General features: G+C 34.6%; 1 protein-coding gene across 27 annotated transcripts in view; it reads left to right on the top strand.

The window, feature by feature from the left end:
* ADGRL2 (adhesion G protein-coupled receptor L2) overlaps nt 1-23,375 on the top strand; it is a 487,569-nt gene that overhangs the window by 301,006 nt on the left and 163,188 nt on the right. The window lies entirely within an intron of this gene.

The following is a 23,375-nucleotide window of genomic DNA, read 5'->3' as shown; positions in this document are numbered from 1 at the left end:
TTTACTGTAACTGGGTTTAGCAAAAATAGTATCAGGTTATAAATCTAAATTAGTGCTGGTGCGGTTTGGACATAGTTGATTTGTCAGAAAGTAAAGATGTCGTATTCAGGTGTATGTTTTTCTTTGCATAGAAATGTTCTTGCGCACACGATGAAGAATTCTGCAGAACAAATGTTCCGTTGTTTGGTTTTTTCAGACACTCTGATTCCCTCCTTTTGTTGCTTGTCACTAAAAGAGGTGCCATTTCACATCATTCTGCACAAATTGTTTGAATTAATGCAAGTGTGAATTCTTACCGTTTGAAGGGGGCTATTAGCATATCAAAGGTTTCTTAGTTCCAGCTCAATTGAGAAAATTTCAGCTTGTCTTCCATTTGCTTCCAAGCAGAGGCCCAAAGGGCAGTGGGAATTGTAAAGGGATAAAATGGGGAGGTGGATTTGGGTTATGTTTCTGAACTTTTGCTGTTTTGTAATTATGTGAGTGAAAAACATTGTCTGTCTGCTGCAGAGCCCTTGTAAATGGTCAGACAATTATTTTCTATTGGTTAATGGTTTGTTCAAGAAAAAGAGTGACCTTTTATGACAGCCACAGTGACATTGCTTCTGGTGTCTTCTGTCTGTTAGTGGGATTTAAAAAGCCTTTTCTACTGGACTCATGCTTTGGGTATGGCCTACACATTATGGCATTAGGGGGTCTGAATAGGAAAGAACTTCTAATTACTTCAGAGAAAAATGAAATCTTGAAATAAAAGGCTACTCAATTCCAAACCTTTGAAGTAAACATACTTTTCTTTTTAATATGTAGGCTAGGGTAATAGACAAGCTTTCAGATGTAGTTTAAAGAAAGTGTTACCACATACTTCAATTTCATTTTTATTATAAGTACATTTCTAATGTGAAAAATAATAACTTTTTGTAATCTGATTTAATGGGTTAGATATGGAATACTAAGAGCAAAGTATTATTTTTTGCGGTTAATGGTGTAGTAAATACTCTTAAGGAGATGTGACAAGGCCTGTGTCAGTCTCATAATAGAATATTTATCATTATGTTTTAAATTGGTTTACATACCTCAATTTACACAATTTTTAATTCATTAGGTACTGTTGTTTTCCTGTGTTTGCAAAGAGCAATGTCTCAGTCTACTCTTTCATTGTCTTAAAAAATCAATATTCATAATCTGGCAAACCGAGAGCCAAGCAAAATGCAGTTATCCTTCAGTAAGGTGGGCCCTTTTCCAGAGAGTCGATGGGTCTTGGGGACTGCATTCTGGTCTCTCTCTTGTCTTTGGCAAAAAATAACTTTGCATCTCCTAGACCTCTTAAACTGAATAAAATATAATCTGTTTTTTATGTTTGGGGTTTTTTTAAAAAGTGGTTTTGAATGTTTTGTAGCTTCATGGGTTCTTTACACATAGAAGTGTAAGGAATATGAATAGGACATGCCTTTATTGTAAGAAGTATCTTTACTAATGTTCAGAAGAGTTCTTTTTACTTTCATTTAATAAAGAAACTGAGTTGCATGGTATACGAGTCTTGAAGAAAACTGTAGTTAATTACATAGTTTATTTAGATTTGTATTACCCTTAAATGGACAACACTTCGATATTTTGTAGATAGATGTGTTTTAGTGGTCCTAAAATTGTGTCATTACTTTGAGGTAATTTTCAGTAGTTTATTTGCCTAATGCCTTCAGCTGTCTAAAGTGTACCTTTTGGTGGTATAAAAGGAACATATTAATGTGATTGCCATTATTGCACTTAAGTTGCTGTTAACTAGTCTGTTTTGAATGCAAAGCGCTATAAAGAAAGTGCATTATCCTTAGCGCTATTAGGGATAATCTAAAAATTGTCTTGAAAATGTTGCACTTCAGTTTATGTGATGGTGATCCCAAATTTGACAAATCTCTAAAGATATAAAATGCAGTGGAAGAAAGATATTCAACATTCAGATGACAAAATTGGACCACTTAGAGAAAAATTAATGTGCAACAGCAGCACTTCAGCTGCCATTTTCAATCACTGTGGGTTTCTGTGTGTTGGCAACAGAAAAGGAACATAGACATTCATATAGTTCTGGGAGCTGGTGGTTGGGGAAATCAGGATATTGAATCATGTGGGGTAGAACAGACCAATTACTTCAGATTTTGACTTGAGAATGGCCAATAAACATTTTTTTGGTGGGGCTTCTGGCTCCCCCTGCTCATTAATAGACCAACATCAAAGCGAGCAACCAAACTTCCAAATGTTATAAAAACTAATGTAAAGATACAGATCTTACATGTAGTCTTGCAAGTCTTAATTTAAGACAAGCAGTTGGAGTTTTTATTGCAGCAATTTTCACAATCAGCAGAGACATTAACACCAGGCTTCTGGGTGTTTCCTTCCTTACATTGAGCAAGAGGAGAGCTTTAAAAAACAAAGTTTGTTTAGTAGTTCAATCCTTGTTTGATCACTTCAGAAGCTTTCTCCATGTTTTATTTATCTTTTTTATAGCTTTTAATGCATTAAATCAGGAATTGGCTTATTCAGAGGATATTTCTTAGCTTGGGTAAGAAAATACTTTATTTAAATTAAAATAATCAAGATGGCAATAGTATAAAAGTTTGTGCTATATTTATTTTTTAATGATACATACTAAACATGGGATTTTGTTTCTGAAAAATGTGATAGTTCAAAGTGTATCTCTGTTTGAATAAGGCTATATCTTTTTAGTAGAGTAATCAAATTAATGTACTGTACTGTTTGGTAAATACATTGTAATCTAGCAGGTTGTAATTTCACTTTTAGAAAAACAGGGACCTATTTGCAGCAAATTTTGTCTAAATTCAAGTTGGAAAAACATTTTTATTTAAGTAAGTCTTGCTATTAACTGTGTGCATCCAGTATAGGGAAAATTACATAGTAAGGAAAAATCAGAGATTGAAGCATAAAGATGATCAATTTTTTTTTGAAAATTTGGCCTAAAAAGTTTATCTGATGCACCGGTACTTGGTAGCTTTGCTCACACCACTTCCATGTAGTGTGTTGACTTTTATGCTGAAAATTTTTGTAGATTTCTTCTAAACAGCTCTTGCTGAACTTACTGGTAAAATTATCTTTACCAGGAACTACACTAATCTCTAGACAATTCTTTTAAATTTTAAATAATTGCAATACATTTTCCTGAGCCATCATATTTTCCATTGGGAAGTACATGAGGATGACAGATAAAACAGGAACTTGAAGTAGCTATTAATGATCTTACCAGGTGAAGTGCAAGAGAAGAAGTTAAACTATGTCTGGCGGATAATTGAAATCATATTCATGCACAGGTAGACAGGCAGTCAGTTATAAAGCAGCATACTTTATAGCAAACTTTAGTGAAATTATAATCAATCATGTTACCTAGATATGTCATGTTCAACAGAATTTTTTTTTGCATTTTATAGGATTGATACATTTGTGATGTGAAAAGACAGCTTGAAACAGCAAAATAGTCTACTAAAGTATTTAGGTGCAGTTTTAAACTTAATTCTGTGTTTTATTTTTGCTTTTCAAATCTTAGAGTTTTAAAAAACTAAAAGATTTAAACAATCACTCTATTGCAAGTGGATGTCAAGATAACTGGAAAAGCAAAAAGCTATGTAAAGGCCATTCTCAGTATTTTTAACAATGCTGTTTAATATTTAAATAGATCTCAAAGATATGTCCATTTGCTTTTCAGCAGTCCTTAAAATAAGAGTAGTAGGTGATTCTGTAGGGATAGGTACGTTTGTGGTATTATTTGAATACATCTATAGGAGGAAGTGTATTAAATCTTTACTTAATGAACACACTTATTTCAATCTGAGCTGTGTCTAGTATAAAGATTAATTCAAAGTTGTCAGTCTTAAAGCCCTGCTCAATAACCATATTTTCTTGAAGCTCAACTTTTTCACCTGTCAGTGTGCGAAATACAGGTTCCAACATTTTGGGGTTTTGTGTGCTGCTTACTCGCTAGTGATTTAAGTTGTAAAAATGCATTGCTTAACGAGTAGTACAATCAATTCAACCCTCTTACGATACAAAGTGATAATTTAAAACCAGTTTTTAAGAAAAGGGCCCTTGATCAGATTCTGAATTATAGCATAGTCCAGGTTATGGGTCATTATCTTAAATTGAGTATTTTATGGGACTTTGAAGAAATATATAATTTGCATGTGTCATGATTTCTTTCTTGTTTGATTTTCATCAGTCATTATTGCTACGATTCAACTTACACAAGCCTGTTATTTACCAAAAATTATTTAGAAAGGCATAATAATCAAGAGCATTGCAGACTGACTGAAGCAAACACAATGCTTAACACCTGCAGGTAAAGTGCAGCCTACTGCAAAATGCTATTGATTGCTTTTGTGGCACAAAGGAAGCTTAAATACAATTTATTTAATTACAACAAAATTGCAGTTTTATGAAGTAATATACTTCATCTTTTTCGAAGATTTTACATGTTATTTGCTAGTAAGTAAAATCCCATCACAGTAGTATGAATTTGTTCAATTACTAGAGCAGCTAAGGGGGATGGGGTGGGGTGGGGAAATCAATTTACACTGAAAAGCACCAGAAATGAGATTAACTTGGTTAGTAGGAATTTGCCAGCAGTGTCTAAATTGCTTAATATTATAAAATGTTACCATATTTCATGTACACATCATATTTGTTATTTGGCTGTTTTTGTTTTTTTTTGTAACGTGTAAGCATTTCTATTTTTATTCCTACAATAGCATTTGCACATAAGTTGAAAGTCTAAATAACTTTACAAAATAGAGGGACTAATACTCTCCTCTAAAAAAAATAGTACTATTTTAGATAAGTGATCACAACTAGTTATTATACCTTAGCAGACATTTCAGACTGAAAGGCAAGAGATAAAATTTTAATTTCAAAGTGGCCCCAACAGTGTCCATATTCTTGTCTGTATGTAAGAAGTCTTTGCTCATCACCTTCAGAATAAAAAAGCCATTGTTACTTCTTTATATAAACCATTTTTTGTGGAGTATTTAATATTGACATTAGCATTTTATCTTTAGTCCTTATATGTAAACCATGAATTGGAATTTTTGTATCTGCAAATCTGTTGCGGTCTAGACGTCCTAGTATTTAACCAGGCACCTGCTGGACTCTGCTCTTGCTTCATTCAGTCACTAAAACTGACTGCCACAAGGACGGGCAACATGACAAGTTAGAACCAGTGGACCATTTGTACGTAATAAAGTCAGTTTACTGGAATGTCTGAGGAAAGTGGTTAAAAAGAGAGAACAAATGTCACTATGAATAAAGATGTTTTAATCAGACTTTCTGCCTTAGGGTAAAATTTAGGTCTGTTTTAACCAGGATGTAATGTCTCCCTCTGCAGAGAACAGTATTAATTACGGTGTGACGAGGGAATGTGTATTGAGGAAAATGGGGTATCTCTTGGTCTTGTCATAGATTTTCTAATCTGTGAGGAATACGTTATAAATATTAAAATTCACACAAAGGGAACTCAACTCCGTATTTCAATGCTGAAAGCAGTTACCTTCAAAGAACTCTATTTAAAACCAATAGACCTTTTCCAGGGGCCTCTTTAGTGGTGTGAAGTTTAAAATATTTTGTGTTCCTTTCAAAGTAATGCGATGCTGCAGTTTTTCATACGAATGCTTGCTTCCATTTTATTGCATAAACATGACAGAGTCTAAGTCTGTCTCTGCTAGGTTCCTTGGCGGATTAAACCCCTCTGAAAAGAATATCCTTTTATATTAAAAGCAGTTTTAAAACAGATCTTTCCTACCATCTTTTTTTCTTTTTTCAACTGCCAAAAATATATAATGTAGTATGGCATAATTGCCAACAGATCTTTGTTGTGCCCAAGTTGTCTTGTTGGAAGAGAATGGAGGCAGAGTTGCAGGGGTGGAGGTGTGGGAGGGAAGAGAGGACTTTACACTGTTTCCTGTATTTTTTTTTTTAAATTTTGCATTTTAGTTGTTACTTGTCCTGATTAGCTACAAATGCTTAGCCAAAGTACAAGCCAAAACAGTAGTTGTCTTAGGAATTTTTCTGTTACAAGGACTAGATTTTAGATGCTAACTTCTAATGCCGTACAAAGTAAAAGATGTTTAATATTTTGATACTGAATTTAGTAAGGGATTGTATTACATCATTCTTCATAATGAAGAGAAATAAGGAAAGGTGTTCTTTTATCTGGTGGTGGTTTTTGAAGAAAAGGTTATTTTAATGTTATTCATCTTCAAAAGCTGCACAGATTTTTGATAAAAATTAGATATTTATTTATGGATATATTTTTAACTCTTTTTCTTGTATTGCAGTACAGAGTAAAGTAACTCACTGTGTGTGAGCTGTGCTTTTAAACTAAGTTACTTATATATTTATTTGGTTGCTTCTAGATGTGATAGAATATTCACTCTAATTTAGATGGGTTTCTTCCTTTCTTTGTGTCCTCTGTTGGTATTTTCATATCAGTCAACACCTCAAACTGGTTATTGTTTTGAATCCAGACATCGGAATAATCTAACACCCGTTACTGTCAAAAATTGTTCCTGGCAGCTGGGGGAGGGGATGATTGACCTTGTTTGAGACTCTAATACTTGCTTTGTAGTTGATGGGATTTGGTGTGCACGGACGGTCTTACCATCCAAGCACTGATTGCAATATGATACCTTTCCCACAGTCCTTTTTCTTTCTTCAGCTGCCATAAATATGTATTGTAGTATGGCATAACTAACCACGGAGGAGAGGTCAGTGGGCAATGTCAATTCTGAATAAAATGCATTTTAAAAAATGTAGTAACTATTTCAATTGTTGATTTTTGAATTTCAGAAGATGATAGGTCAAATTTCTTTGGCAAGCTCATGACTCCAGGTTACATGACAGAACATGATCATGTTAAACTGACTCAGCCATTGTTTTATCCATTTGTACTGTGTTGTAACTTTGGCAACTTTTTCTGTTTGAACTCATTGAATAGAAAGGTTTGTGTTTAGAACACAAGAGATGACACAGCTCTTTGGTCTGAAGAAATAATACGGCTCCTAAAAGATCTGTTCTCAGTATTTTGTTTGGTAGGTTTTACATTTAGACATCAGAAGATTGAAGTTTAGGTATATTGATGTGACTGATTTCAGTGTAGCTGAAGTATTCCTTATAGGTGGATTGGCACGGCCGGATTGTCCTCTCATTTATACTGGCAAATATCTTGGGTAAGTGCATTTATACTGAAATCATTGGAGCTATACTAATGTAAAACTAGTGTAAGTGAGATGAGTATTAATGTCCTGGTGTATTAATGGCCAGGGCGTCCAAGTTGAGAAAAGGGAGGGGATAAAATAAACAGTATATTATAGATGATGCAGGAAGGGATTCGGGGGGCAGGACAAAAAATTTCCCTCTACTCACAGGAGTTTGAAAGAGAGAACTTTGAGAGAGAAAAACAAAATATCTTTCCCCCCTTTACAAACCATAATCTTGTAAAATACTTGCCATAGATCCTCATCTCGCTAAGATGCTGCCCCCCCCCCCTCCTTTTGCTCTACTTTCTCCATTTTAGGAGTTACATACTAATACCTGATAATGACAGGTTATGGATTCACCCGCTAAAAACGTCCCTGCAGCAGGAGAGAGCTCAGCATGTGCCAGCCATTGTCCAGACGTGTGTGTCCAAAATTTGCCCTGTTTTTTGTTCTGGTTAACCATTATACCCTTACTAGAATGTCATCAAATATAGATTCTCTCAGATTATTTCATCTGGTTTTTAATGTAAATTGATGTTGAAAGCAATGCAAGCTATAGTTTTAGTTTAGTTCAGGGGTTTCAAAAATGGTGTGCCGAGTCTTCATTTATTCACTGTAGTTTAAGGTTTCGCGTGCCAGTCACACCTTTTAACGTTTTTAGAAGGTCTCTTTCTATAAGTCTATAATATGCAACTAAACTATTGTTGTATGTAAAGTAAATAAGGTTTTAAAAATGTTTAAGAAGTGTCATTTTAAATTAAATTAAAATGCATAACCCCTGGGCACTGAGAGTGCCACTGAAAATCAGTTCACATGCCGCCTTTGGCACGCTGGCCATACATTGCCTCCCCGGTTTAGTTTCTAGAGTGGAAGATGGTCCACTGGTTAGTGCACTAGCCTGTGACTTACAGAGGGGCCTGGTTCTACTTCCTTGCTCCACTGTAGATTTTCTGTGTGACCATGGACAAATGGGCAAGTCACTTAGCGCCCTCTGTGCCCCAGTCTCCCACATGTAAAAATGAAGGTAATAGCACTGCCCTATCTCACAGGCGAGAAGTGAGGATAAATACATTAAAGCAGTGCTTCTGAAAGCCGGTCCACCGCTCGTTCAGGGAAAGCCCCTGATGGTCCGAGCTGGTTTGCTTACCTGCCGCGTCTGCAGGTTCGGCTGATCGCGGCTCCCATTGGCTGCAGTTCGCTGCTCCACACCAATGGGGGCTGCGGGAAGGGCGGCCAGCACATCCCTCACCCTGCGTTGTTTCCTGCAGCCCCCATTGGTCTGGAGTGGAGAACCACGGCCAGTGGGAGCCGTGATCGGCTGAACCTGCGGACACAGCAGGTAAACAAACTGACCCGGACCACCAGGGGCGTTCCCTGAGAAGGCGGCGGTCTGACTTTGAGAAGCACTGCATTAAAGGTTGTGAAGTGCTTCAAGATCTACTATTAAGGAGTGATTTGTAAGAGCTAGGTATTATGTTCATTTTTTCAACGAGAACAGTCCATGTAGGGCCAAATCCCTCATCTTACAGGACGAGTAGTCCTCCTGAAATGTCACTACTTAGAGGATTTGGTCCTGAAAAGAAAGATAGCCTTACTCACTCTTCAGTTCTTTCTTTCCATGTTAGAAAAGGCATTAACGTTGCCGTCACACAGATCTTTCTAGTTGTTTGAGACTGAGTATGGTTAGGACAGTTGCTTAATTTTAATCTGCTTAGTATTTATAGTTCCAGTTATTGAGGATTTTTTCCCATTTATGTTGAAATTTTTTTTATTAAAGTTCATGTTACATATGTTAAGAATAAATAAAGACATTTCAAGCAGGGAAAATGCTGATTGGAAGGCTAATAAAAAGCAATCTTCCTTCAGTTGAATGAAAACTGGTTATAAAAACAAGATGATTGCTTCCATAAATATTATACAGATTACTATAGACTTAATTTTTAAATGGTTGAGTAGAGCTTAACATATCTGTGTTCAACCTAATTGATTCTAAACTTTGTGGAGATATATATCTGAAAGTGGCATAGGGTCTTATCTGCAGCAGTAAATACAGCCATAATGCTGCTGTTTGTTTGTTTGTAAGTAAGGGAGATACACCAGACAGGGCGGATGTGTTGACTTGTTTTGGGTGGTCTGTCATTTCAGGTTAGTTTTGTGTAAACAGAACAGTGTTTTTCCTTCCTCTGAAAACATTTGAAAAAGACTTTGAAAAAGAAGTCTGTGTATCTTGAATATTAAGGACTAAAGCTGTACGCATAACTAATTCTGAAGGGCAATAACAGTCCTATAGAGCCAGCAAAAATATTTTAAGGGTGGCTTCTCCAGTAGCTGTTTGTATCAGATAACTGATAGGAAAAGGATATCTTGGGGGAATTGGTGACCAATTATCAGGGTTCTTTTCTGGCTACTGCCCATGTTTTTCATATATTTTTGCTACCCCTTCTTATTACCTGCAGAGGGAGCTTGTATATGAGATAATCAACATAATCAAGGCATTGAGAGCTGAAATGTTTCCAGTAAATACAATTTCATTTCATTGAATACTCTGTCATAATCATGCAGTGCAGAAAGAAAGCTTGTTTAAAGGATTTTCCATCACTAACAGAGATGACAATGGGCAAAGATATAAAAAGTCAAGAAGGCAACATTTACAGTATAATTGTTTCAGACTTAAGAGAAGTCCCTTTATTTCGTTACTGGAAATGAAAAAAGAATTGAAGGAAATAATTTTCTTGCACGTCAAATTGGTATTTTTATTCCATTTATGATGGTTACAAAAAAAAGCCCTGGGAAGCAAAATACAGCAAATTCATTGGTTGCATAAACTGTCTCCTCTTTTAACAAATGTCCTGCAGAAATCAGATAGACAACATAGTACTTTGAGGACATGTGAAAGTGCCTGCATAGACTCTTAGCAGAAAGCATTAGGTCTTTTCCATTTAAATATAAATTACAATTGACCTATTTAGGGATGCAAGTTTCTTTTAATTTTCATGCTTTTATGAAATAACCTGTAATGCTAGTCAATTTCATAATTATATAGTTGACAAATTAGTGCATTAGTATTTAAACAGGACAATTAGTGGTTAAGAATCAATCCAGCATTAAGATTTTTTAGAAAACTGCTGTCTTAAAAAATAATGCACGCAGAAGAATACTGAATTATAAGATTATTTGTAAATAAAAAACACTACTTTTAAGAAGCAGAAATGCTTTCATTTGAAACAATGAATGAAAAGATCAGTTGGTACAGGTTTGATAATTTTCATTGTAAATTTCTGGGCATTGAAATGATGATCCTTTAAAAAAGTTAAGACCTTTTTTAGTGAAGAAAACAATTCATTTTAAAGATAGTTTTGCTTGCTGAGCAAGAAGCATTTGAATAAATTCTGCACTATTTAGCTCTGAAAAATGGTGGCAGTCATTTTTCATTTAAAATATTTCAGTAAGTTTGCAAGCTATTTGCTATTATACTGTTATGAAATAAAGCATTATGCATAGTTGCACATTCCATAAAACAGAAACAGCACTCAGTAACTTGCTCCCTTGTAATAAATCCTCCAAGAAAATTGGTTTGAGAGTTGATTTTCCATCAGTTTATTACAGAGCTGTAAAACTTAAAACATATATGTGTAGCGGAATGCAGTCGTCTTGTTGCATTTTGGATTATCATTTTAAACACCTAGAAAAGGTTTACTATGTCTAACAGGGCACTATCTCAGTACCAATTTATTATTTATACTGGCTAATCCTTGTTAATGTGAAAAGTCAGCTTGTTATTGTAACACCAAATGGCCCTCTAAGTAGGGAAACAGTTAAGTAGATCTGCTGTAATAGGTTGTTGTCTAATAAAGAGATTTATGGTATTGGAAAGGGCTATTGTATAGGTATTACCCTCTCACAGCATGATCATGTATTATCTTAACAACTCAGTGCCACGTTTATGTGGAGCATTTTTATAACAGGGTAAGAATATTAGCCACAGCAATTACACTCCAATAGGATTATGGTGGTAAGATTTATAGAAAATATATAAATGTTGTCTTTTATAGAAATTTTGATAGGTATTGGTGGTTGAAAAGTTGCATCCTGATTTGCGTGTGAAAATGTATTAGTTTATGATGAAGAGAGAGTGGTTTCTTAAATTAATCTTACTAAGGAATAATGGGGATGCAATGAACATAATCTGTTTCCGCACAGTGTGTTTTTTCTCTGTAAGGTAAGGATTGCTCAGAAATTCAGCCCAGAGAAGATTGTTCTACAAAATACAGTAAGTATCAGGGAGTGTGTATAACTTCAATTCTGGTGCGGGGATAATACTGCTAGAATTAAGTTCTACTTTTGCAGCTTCACAAATTTGAAGGTAGGACAACAATGTTTTTAAAATGCTATGTTGAAAGTCCATTTGTGTAGATTTTGCTTGCATGAAATAATCTTGCTCAGTTTTAGCTTTTAGTGTGAAACAAATTTTGGTTTTATTTACTGCTAGATGTACTTGTTAGAGTACATCTTTATGAAGACAAGACAATTAAGTAACTAAATAACAGCCGCTACCACACTTTCTAACTAGTTACAAGTTTGGATTATATTTTGAAATGTAGCAACCATTACCCATTGATTTATTTTATTGAAACCTGGTGTAGGAATCCTTTTGAGAATGAAAAGCAATGAAAGTCATGTAGTATTTGTATTGTTTCCCTTTGGATAAAGCTTTCCTACTTCTTAACATTTTCCATCTCCCCACTTCACTCCCTCCCTCTCCCCCCCAAAGGACACATTGAGGAAAGCAATGTACAGTGGTTAGTTACATTTAATCAAACTATTTACGTTATCAATGGAAGGCACTTAAATGGAATGATAGATCAAAATAAGGTCCTGTTATAAATTAGGATTACCCATACCCGAACTACAATAATACAAATTATAAATACAATTACTGTAGATTTTATGCTAGTTTCAAATGTAAATTATTTAATAAGGGGAAGATGTGTATCTTACATACAAATTTTAAAAAATAACAAACATTAAAAAATCTCTCTTGCTTTCCTGGGGTACATTGTGACAAGATGAAGTCTTAATTAGGTCTTTCAAATTAAGGAAATATACACATGACTGTTTTCATTACTGAAAAGCCTTCCAACAAGTATATATATATTTTGCATGAACACAAATATATTATTAGTTGAAAGTGTATGTGAATGCAATATCATGAATGTATCAATAGAGAAAAAAATGAATACTGCCATATTTGTAGCCACATAATTTAAATAACTGTTAAGTGATTACTGGTAACTAGTAGAAAAACATACCCAAATATTGACACAGTTTAAAAAAAAATATATAGTAATACAAAGCAATATTGCTAGTGTAGCTAACATACTGATGTTTTAGTGAATAACTTCCATTTCATTAGGATTTAAAAATAAATAATATAAATTATTCAAAATTTGATTTTTAAGTTGCTTTCTTGGTCACCGATAAATGAATTACTGACTACAATTCATCTTCTATATGCATAATTATAGTGGAGCATTAAAGAGCTTTGTCATTTTGGATCTTTTAGGTAGAACAAGAATTATGAGCAAAGAATAACACATTTTGTTTTAGAAAAACATCAGTAGGTACGTGGACTGTTATGACATTTTGTCCATGTTGGACTCTGGAACGGGATTGCAACTTTTGTCTAAAAAGTAAAAAATCAAAGGAAGCAATTCTACCCCTGGTGTGTGAAGGGCTCCCATCAATTTAACTGAATGAGCCATGCTTACATACCTGAGGACTACACTCGGTCTATATGCATTAACTAAAAATAAAGCCAACTCTCAGAATTAAATGAAAAGTAAAAATAGTGGAAAGAAACCTAAAATCCATCATTAAAAGTCATAGAGTGAATTAAAAGCCCCGATGTTGGCCAGCATGGAAAACCTCACTTTAAAAATTGAGTTTATACATTTTTGTCGTATTATAATCGAAGGATTAAGAAGCAATAAGTTATCAGCGTATTAGTCTATTCATTGTCTACATATATGTTTCAGTAAATAAAATTTTTAGATGCCTTAAGAAGAAAAATTATATATATATGCAGTAGCATTCAATTAAATGCTGAATCCTTACATTTTTCCTTATACATTTTCAAAATGCTTTTAAAGAAATGTGGAATAAAAAAGGTTACCTTTCCAGCACAGATTTGGGTTTTTATTTTATTTTGTTTGCCTTTTTTGCACAAATTCTGAAGTGAACGTCTGTTTAAAATGAGGATTCTCCTGTTTCACAAAATAGTAAATCAAAACACAAGTCTGTGCTGTTATCAGTTTACTAGCACTGTGTATTAAAAATGAAGCTACTCTAGAAGGTAATAGTTAACTGCCTATGGAAAACATTCATATGTAGAAAGGGGATTTAGTTTTAGTTTATTGTGGTGTTTTTTGCTGACTCTTTTGAAGAGCAGATCTGTTGTGATGAATAAAACTTGTATTTAGCAAATAGAATGTGACCAGCAGCTACTGGCTTATGAGTGAAAAATCCACACCATAGAATAAAGAAAAGCAGTGAGCTTTTGAAATACATCTTTGAAATACACCTGTGAATGAAATTCTTCATTATTAATGGTTATCTACAGAGAATTCAAACATTTCCTCTACACATTAAGATACTAGTTTGTTAGCAACATCTTTGCCAACATTATACTGTTTCTGATATACTGATATTCACGACCATATAAGCAAAGTAGTATAAGATGTTTTTAAATTATATGGTGGCTTATAATTTGTATATAATGCTGTGACTTACAGGAAGAATATCCTATTTATTATATGTTATTTGATTAATAGTCAGCTGTAACTCTGTGTGTGGGTCTTTCTTTTTTAATATAGTTTCCTAATGTTTACTGTCTGGCTTTGATTAATTTTGCTTCTGCTTGGTTGTCAAGATGCTGTATAATTCTTGTTCTCATAGCATTCACCTCACTGGACAAGCTATGCAAAATAAAAAAAAGTACCTGCATCTGAAAGTACTGCATGTATTTTTGTTTGATATAATTTCCATTTTGCAAATAACTGTTGATTGGAGAAAAAGTTTAACATGCTAGTAAAGTAAATAAAAGTCAGGAAAAGTCAAGTCAGAAATAAATTAAAATTTTACATGAAATTTACCAGAAGATGTTTTGAGTACACATTTGATTAAATTCATGTAGAAATGAATTAACATTTGATTTGGAGAAATTAAAGAAAGTGGCATTAATGAATTAACTTCAGTGTTGTACCAATTTGATTTTTATAACACCTTCTTAAAACCTTTCCAATGATTTGTAGGTATTTACCCATTTATAATTAAATTTCTTTTTGTTTATTTTGTTTTGAAAAATCACAGTTCCTGGTTTTTTGCTAATGCTTTACTTGATCAGAAAAAAAAATCATATTTCTAAATGCCACACCTCCAGCCCTAATTAGTTCATATAATCTAGTTTCCACAACTTTTTCATGTTTGAGAAATATTAATGTAAAGTAATCAATGAAACTGTGGTTGTAGGGTGGTTACTTGGAGCAAACCTTTCAAGTGCTGTCCATGTGGATGATATTATTTGCTGCCTTCAAAAACACTGGAATCGTTCAGTTGATATGTCCTGTGACTTTGGAGTTTAATTGTGACTCATAAATGGTGAAAAGAGGTCTTTTCCTGCTTACCCCAAAAACATACGCTCCTTGAGTTAAGTTTGTTAGACCCTTGAACTGAGTTATTTTGTTGAGGGAGACTTGTAAAATAGGTTGTGACATTTCATTCTACGTGCTGACACATAGAAGTGTTTCCCTTATAGCAAAACACACTTTTTCTGCTATTTAAATATGAATTAATATATTAAATAGTATATAAATACTATGTGACATTCATAGGTCTGGAGGACTAAGAGTTATGCAAATTTAAATTGACATCTAGAGTCCTTCAGTTGCTTTATAATAAAACAAAGGTGTAATAAGTACTAATTTAGTTAATGATCAAGAAATGAAGGTAATCCATCCTTCCTGTCCTCCCAAAAAGTTTAATAAAGTGGATAGTTACTTGGTGAAAGATAAGATCATTATGAGAAGGAACACTAGACTTTGAGAGTGAACTATTTCCAGCTAAAGACATTTGGAACCAAAGTTTGTCCTTTTTCTGTTGTTCACAGTCAAAAAGTCAAAATCTCCATTTTAATGAAGACATTTTGAAGAACAGACAAGTTGAGAAAGACACTGTAGTTCTCTGCATGTTCTTTCCTTTTAAGCATAGAACCCTTAGGGTATAAATTAAAGAGTATGTTAGCCTTTATAGTTGATTTCAATTTGCGCAGGGGCAGTAAAGTGTTAAAATTCAGATATAGATTGTAAATGACTTGGTGGTCTTCAGTTTTTTACCCTAAAATATAGTTTGTGGAAACAAGGAAAAATAATTTGGCACAATGTAGATTACGATGATAGAAATGCCATATTAAGTAGGAAATGTTCTAGTGTCTGCATATAAACTGAATTCTTTATGAAAATCATATTGGGACATATAAACATGAAGATATTGGGCTTTATCCTGCACTTACTGAAAAATTGTGGTTTGTCATCTCCAGACTGCAATAATCCTTGACCAAACTCCTTGTGTAGGACTGCAGATGGGCTAGATGCTGACTCAGGAAAGCTGTGAAAGATGGCCTCTCTAAGTACAGGAAGATGTGCACCTTCCCTTGATAATGGTGCATTTACACTAATCACCAACCCCAGACAGAGGGCTGTTAGTGAAAAGATTTTGTGTAACTTCTACCCTTTTTTTGTTGTGTTTATTGTTGTAACTGATGAGGTTTCAAATACTCCTTAGCATTTAGTTAAAATAATCACCAAGTGCTGAAAAGGAAACGTGCAGATTATAAGAGTTAAAACCATAAAACCAAAAACATGTAAAATTTAAACAAAATCCCATACCATAGGGCCAGGTAGGACAGGCTGCCAGGCCTGCAGCTGCAGTGTTCCTGCATGTACACTTACTTACAAGTACATAAAACTCCCTGACTTCATATCAGAAGTCACAGCAAAAGAGCACCTTTGTTCTGAGTAGGGGGAGAAGAATTTTGGGGACACAAGGCAACTTGCTTGGGTGGAGTAAATGGGATTTAGCCCTAGCAGCCTCTCATTCAACCACCTTTCTTAATCATCAGTAAGCAAGCTCTAGGCCACCCAGGGAAGTGTGATTAACAGTCATTATTCTAGTGAGTAACCTGCTCTGGGACAACTGGCTGATCCGCAGGCTAGCCTAGTAGCCCTGATTATACTAGTACAGAATTGGGCCAATATGGAGTAGTTTTTGGAGGTTAGATTTTTAGTGAGGGAACTAACAACCAAATACAGTTTTGTTGTTTAAAATCTTCATATTTGTAAACTTTGAAGGTTCTTGTCAAATTTCAATTGTTTTGCAATCTTTGCTACTTATACTTCATTCTTAAAAATTAATAATCTTGTCGAATAGTGTTTCCCAATCAACTTTTGAATTATTGATGCCTTGGTCCTTAGTAGAAGGACACTGTTACTTTTCTTCTCCTACAGCAATACGTATTACCCCATTTTAATGAGTTACATCCCAGTGCAGCTAGAAAAAAAATGATAACATTTTCATAATTGTGGCTTACTTAATAGAGCTCAAGATGCAAATAATGTGGCAAATAAACTTTATGCAAAGCCCAGGCCTTAGGAAATTGATGTTGTCTGAACATTAAAGTAATTAAGGTACATGTTAGTTACATGTTGAAGGGAATACTCTTTTGCCAAAACTATGATCATCGCAAGACAAATTCTTAGAATTGAATGAAACGTTTACTAGTGTATTTATGTAGCTGAAAGGATCAGTTTAGCTGACTTTTTTAGGAATGTGTGTTTATTCCTTGCTTTGATATTATAGTAGAGATAAATATTTTCAAAGCAAAGCAAACAAAATGAAAACACAGGCAACTTGAATGATATTACGTGAGTTCTTACTCTTGAATGATTGGCTTTTATATATTTATATCTCTCTGTGTGTATAAATACACAAACATATGTATTCACTTTTTAATTTGAAAATCTGAAAGCATTTGCAAAGATGGGTAAATAGTATTATCACAGATTATCACAGTGACAAAACTGCGGCATACAGAGGGTAAGGGACTTGTCCAGGATCACCCAGCAACTCAATGCTAGAGTCAGGAACAGGGATAAAACCCAGGTTTCCTGGCTCTCAGCCCCAGTGGATGAGACCCATAGACATGCTTCCTTTAGTTAGTAAGTGATCATAGTGTGAGAAAGCTGAAATGTATTGTTCAGGATTGCACTTTCACCGTGTTATTTTTGGTCTCTTACTGTACCACAGAGGTCATTGTGGTCTACTGACTGTAGAAAATTTATGCTATGTTTGCTGTAATCTGTACTTGCATGTATCAGTATTAATTTTATGTAGAATATTTTAATTTTTAGAAAATATTGAATGTTTTAGGTCAAAATGCATCAATTCACCTCTTGACTGAATGTATCATTAAAATAGAACAAAGGCTCTTTGAGAGAGCATGTTGACACATGGCAATATCATGCAAAGTGGTGTAGTAAAAGCTGACATATAAGAAAGCTAGGTTCATTATCAGTGAGTCATTAGTCTTTTTGTTTAATGGAAGAATAGACTTTAAAAGCTCTTTCCTTCACCCTATTAAAAAACAAAACACTGGGGAAAAAAAACCTCCCCTCCTTGGTTGTCCCCAATAATGCACTACCAAATAAACTGGGCATTTACTGCAGTCATGACCTCTTGTACTTCTGGATTTGATCCTGAAACAAAAATTGCCCAGAATCTGTAGCAGGCATGTTGATACCCTATGGTGAACTTTTATATGTTTTTTTTATCATTGTAAAATTATCAGGAATGTATAGAACATGATAACTTGCAGAATATAAAACTGTTAGTAATTGCTTCCAAATAATGTATTTCACGAGTGTACACATACACAAAACCCATGTCTCACAGCATGTTTTAACACTAGAATGGTCACTCAAACGTAATTTGTTGCCAGAATTATTTCTTTTCTCACACATCTCTTGCTATTTTGGACCATTCTTAACCAAATGAATGTACAACTTCTGATTTAGCTTGATTACCTTTTAAAAGTCAGCATTTACACTCACCATACCGTTTCTCTGTGGTTAGGATATGAAGTAAAGCTTATACCTTGGGTTCCACAGTGTAATAGTGTGTCAACTGTTGGTAAATGCTGACTGTCCACTCTAAGCAAAACAAATTACATTTGAGGTAATTTAGACCAGTAAGCTTTTCTGCCATCTGCACCCTGCCTTTCCCTGTACTCTTCAGCATTTTCTTTGTTCCCTGTTGTATTTCATTCTTCAGTTGTCAGTCTTCTCCGGCTCCCTCTGTTGCTTCTTTATTTTGCACAGACTCTTGGGCAGCTTCTTCACTCCTTCTGTTGCCTTCATTCCATTTGCACAGACCTCTTGATAGAGTCCTGCTCCTTCTGCTGCCTCTCTTCTCGGGGTCTTTCCAGTTCTATCTGCTTCCTTTCCTTTTACAGGTTACCCAAGGGTTTCCCACTATCAGACCACTTCAAGGGAGCAGATGGAGCATGCCTTGTTTCAGCTCTCCATGCTCCAATTGCTTTTTTCCCCCTCCTGTACAATATGCTTCTAATTGATTTCTGGAGAGTACTTATTAGAGTTGGGGGAGAGTCTACTTATTGATGCTTACTGTGTTTTCAGATTTTTAATCTATCACAAAGGTGCCCAGAACACTGTGATCACCTTTATTGTTATATATAAAAAGAATAAACAAACTCATGGAAGATCATGTGGTGGTAGTTGAGATGGGGCAAAGGATTCTATACAGAGAGAGACTTTTGGGGAAATTGTGAAAATCCAGTGGTCTAGATTAGATGTGAAGTTTAAAAATTGCTAAATGACAAATTATTCTCTTGGTCAACCTCATTTACATTTTCTAGCGGGGCAGAAACAACATTCCCTAAATCTAGTTTTAGATTGTTCTATCAGCTGCTCTTTCATCCTGAATATGAGGTGAGTAAATGCTTAAAACTGTATTTGCTAAAAATATTTGCTGTATTTCAAAGAACAGAGTCTTTTGGTAAAGCAATCTTAACTTTCTGGCCTGACCTATATTGTTTTCTGTTGAAAGTGCCTTCACCTTACAACAAATGTTAAAATCTGATTAAGTTGTCATTGTGTTCTTTGCTACCACAGCAGAAGACTACCATAAATTGCACTATATGAAACTGAATAATACAGTTTGATTTAAAGTATTAATAATACCTAAAATTGTACATTCTTGCTGTGGGGATTTGGGATTTTAATTTAGTGAAACGCCATAACATATTTTTGTGCTTAGTTTGATGAATGTTATGTGAGAATTCCATCTTACCAAATTAGGGAAGACATTTATATCACACCGTTTACAAATCTTAATTATTAAAACCTGTTACATTTCATATTTAATATTCAGATGTTTGTGCAAAAGAGCTGCTTAGATTTATTGTCAGCATTGTTTGATTCCTGTATTAGAGTTGATTTAAATTGCAAATGCTAATCTGAGCAACTGTGGAAGGTTATGGTCTGGTTTTGAAAATAACAATGGGGTTACTGCAATTACAGTAAATCTTTAATAATAAGCAAGCCGTGCACAAAACAGGAGGAATGCATGCTATGAAGGAGACCAACACATTGATAGTTTGAGGCATAAGGCAAAAGTCAAGTGACTCCAGAATCTGAGGTGTGCCAATATCTCTCAGTGTAGTTTGTCAAGTTTTAGTCCACTTGGAAAAAAAAATAGAGTATGTACATTTTTACATTATCACATATTTTGGGGGTGTATGTGAGTAGTGACTTAATTATTCATAACTTTTATTTAAAATGATTATTCATGTAAAAGTCAAACTGATTTTCAAAAACCTATCTTTGGAGACCTTAGGACAGTCAGGATCCTAATCTCTCTATCCCATCTCAGACAATGGTGACTCCTGCCTTTGAAGTATATGTGGAAGCTGTGGGAGTCATTTTCAGCCAAAAGAAACGTCAGTTTGAAAAAATATATGCTAAATCTACCTACATTGTGGCTTAAAGCTTATTCTTTCAAACAGCTAGTTTCTATTGGCTAAAAGAGGCTTCAGCCCCAGTCATGGGTACTTCAAAGCCTGGTGCAAGTAACAGGTTCTGACCTGTGCGTCAGTTGTCACATATTGGAACCTTTTTTGACCTTGTTACCTGTAGTTTTTTCATCTCTTTAAAATGAACCATGTAAAATTCCACCTCTCAAGGAAAATACTATCGTACTCGTTTTCAAAACAATGCATAGCTTGGACAGAAATGCTAAAATTAAGCCAACCAGATCAATCAATGAAAAATAACATGAAACCATGAAGGGATTTCATTGCCAATTTAAAGAAAAAAAAAAGTACGTCAAATGTTTCCTTTTTATAGGTGCCTGACTGGCATGTTGGGCCATGGCACTGGGCTCTCATGTCTGGAGACCTAGGTGCAAATTTGATTTCGGTTAAAAGACACAAATCAAGTTTGTTGATCTCATCCCGTTTTGTCCACACCACAAAACCGTGGTACAGTTTGGCATGATTGACAATTTATTATTTAGTTGTCCAAAACTGAAATTTCAGGGTTAAGTTGCCTTGCCAGTACTGTGCAGAGAAGTGTGTGTAGTGTTGGCCTATTGTGTTTTTGGCTCAAACCAATGGTAGGTGTCTCTCACTTCAGAAGCTTTAAAATTTACCAAATTCTTCCTTAAAATATATTTTAAAATTCTTAATTAAAAATGTAACCTTCAGAATTGTAATTGTTTTAAACATATGCATACACATCTACCCAAAGAAGAGAATACTGTGAAAATAAATTATTTTATAAAAATTAAGAAAATAAGTCAACCAGAACCATAACAAATTTTGGTAGAGAAACTGGCATTTGGAAATTGATTAGTAATTTACTTCACTATTGAAAAACTACTTAGAGCATTGGCTCTTACAAGGTTCTAATCTGAAATATTTTTTGCGCACGCGCGCGCACACACACACACACACACACACACACACACACACACACACACACACACACACACACACACACAATATGGCATGTTTCTTTTTGAAGCTTTGAAAACTTCCCTACAGTAAAATAATTCCAGACAGTAAATAATTTTATTCCTTTGTAGCCACTATGTAGTAATACACCTCATTGTTGTCATAAACTAAAGTTACCGATTGAACAATAAAGGTATAATTTATGCCAAACCAGTTTATATATCTAGATGCTTTTTCAGAAGATTGACAATTCAGTAGAGACTGTGTTTATATATTTTGCTATATCAAATGCTTATTAACGTTAGCAGATGTTGCACTTTAATCCCCTAGAATGATTGTTTGGTACCAGCAGGAGATTTATTAAGCTTCAGTTATATGAAACAGTGTGTGCATAGGCTGCTACTTAGATTCTAAAAATGCCATTGAAAACTGTTAAAAAGTTCTAACTGTAATTGGCAGAGAGGTATTAGCTGTTCTAAAGGAAGTATGTATGTACTGTTGGCTCTTGTGCTGTAACCTCTTTATCATTTATCTTCTTGTATTAATGTCACTGAATTATTAATTCATGAGCAGGGGTGGATAGGGTGAAGGCACTATTTAAATGTGTGGCAAGTGTATCCTTATCGCTGGAGACATGAAAAGAGTCATTTTGTGTTATCTGTAAAATGGAAAGTACATTTTAAAATTTCATTTACAATAATCCACTTCACTTCCAGTAAAACACCTAGATTATTGCTGCCGTAATAGAATGCTCTTATTAAAATTTTGTAACCTCCTCCACACTTTTCACTTAATAAATAAGGTGGATAGACAAATGCAGACTTCATTGTTCTCATGTGTTGCACACATGAGAACTGCAGCTGACAAATTAGGTGTGTAATTAATTGTTTAAAAAAGTAATTTCTGTCAGTGGCAAATGAAGTAGTGACCATTAAGTATTCACAAATAAGATATTAAAAGGTAGACAGCATGTAATTTAAAATGGCAACATGTTACGTGTCGCGCAACTCCAGGCCTTGAGGTTTAAACTCTGCCTACTTGGGAAGTCTGAACTGTACTTGAGTAGAAGGAATAAATTTTTTCCCACGTCATAGTAAGTCATGTCCTGGCATGATTGTCAGAAATAAAAATAATTTAAATATGAATTATATAAATGACACAGACCCTTGCTTTGAGTAAGGTATAAGTTGAGAAAACTAGAGAACATAAAGAGTTACTTTCCTAAGAGATGTGTCAAATTTTTAGAGAAAAAATTAAACTGAAGCTGGGGTATATCCTGAGTTTTGTCTGGAGTGGAAAGATGGAAATTAATATTGTAAGAGTTCAAATCTGCTTTAGTGTAGATTTTTTAAAAAGCATTTTAGAAAATGAGTCAAGGCATGTAGTGCTTTCAGTGATTCCAGTCTGTAAGATTATTTTCCATTCTGCCCTTCCTTTGGTATTAGTATCCACTGCCACAGGAAAGAGAGAGAGAAGATAACACGTAAGGTATAAGAGAAAAGAAAGTGTAAATTGAAATTAAGCTACATCTTGCATTTGCAACTAACTGCTTTAGTTAAGGTTTCTATTCAAAACCCTGTGTTTGGTTGCATATTACTTTTCAGAATTTGTACATTATATTTTCCAGCCTTGATCTCTTCCCAAAGGTAATGTTAATAAAATAAAATAGTTCTGCCATCTCTAAGTAGCTCTTTAAGTTGTTCTCAGCTCTCCCTTGAAATGTCTGGGAGCAGAAGGTTTAAATTAGACATGAAAATAGCCCCACTGAGGAGAAATGCCTTTTGAGTGTTCCCAGAATAGAACATGTGGGATGCTGGGGAGGGCACAGTAGCTTATTGATTTGACAGAGTTTTGACCCATTGAAAATCACACTAAGCTCATAAAGGGTGAAAGTTACCTCATTCAGAGAGCCAGTACAAGATGCATGCAGCACTGAAGTAAGTCTCATTTCAGTGCACAACTAAGAGAGGTCACGATATGCATAGATACTTCAATTGTACAGAAATTTTGTAGCCCTGATCCTGTAATGAGATGTGCATGGATAACCC

The sequence above is a fragment of the Gopherus evgoodei genome, chromosome 8 (assembly GCF_007399415.2).
Source record: "Gopherus evgoodei ecotype Sinaloan lineage chromosome 8, rGopEvg1_v1.p, whole genome shotgun sequence".
Lineage (NCBI taxonomy): Eukaryota > Metazoa > Chordata > Testudines > Testudinidae > Gopherus > Gopherus evgoodei.
This window is presented reverse-complemented; position numbering and strand designations above follow the sequence as displayed.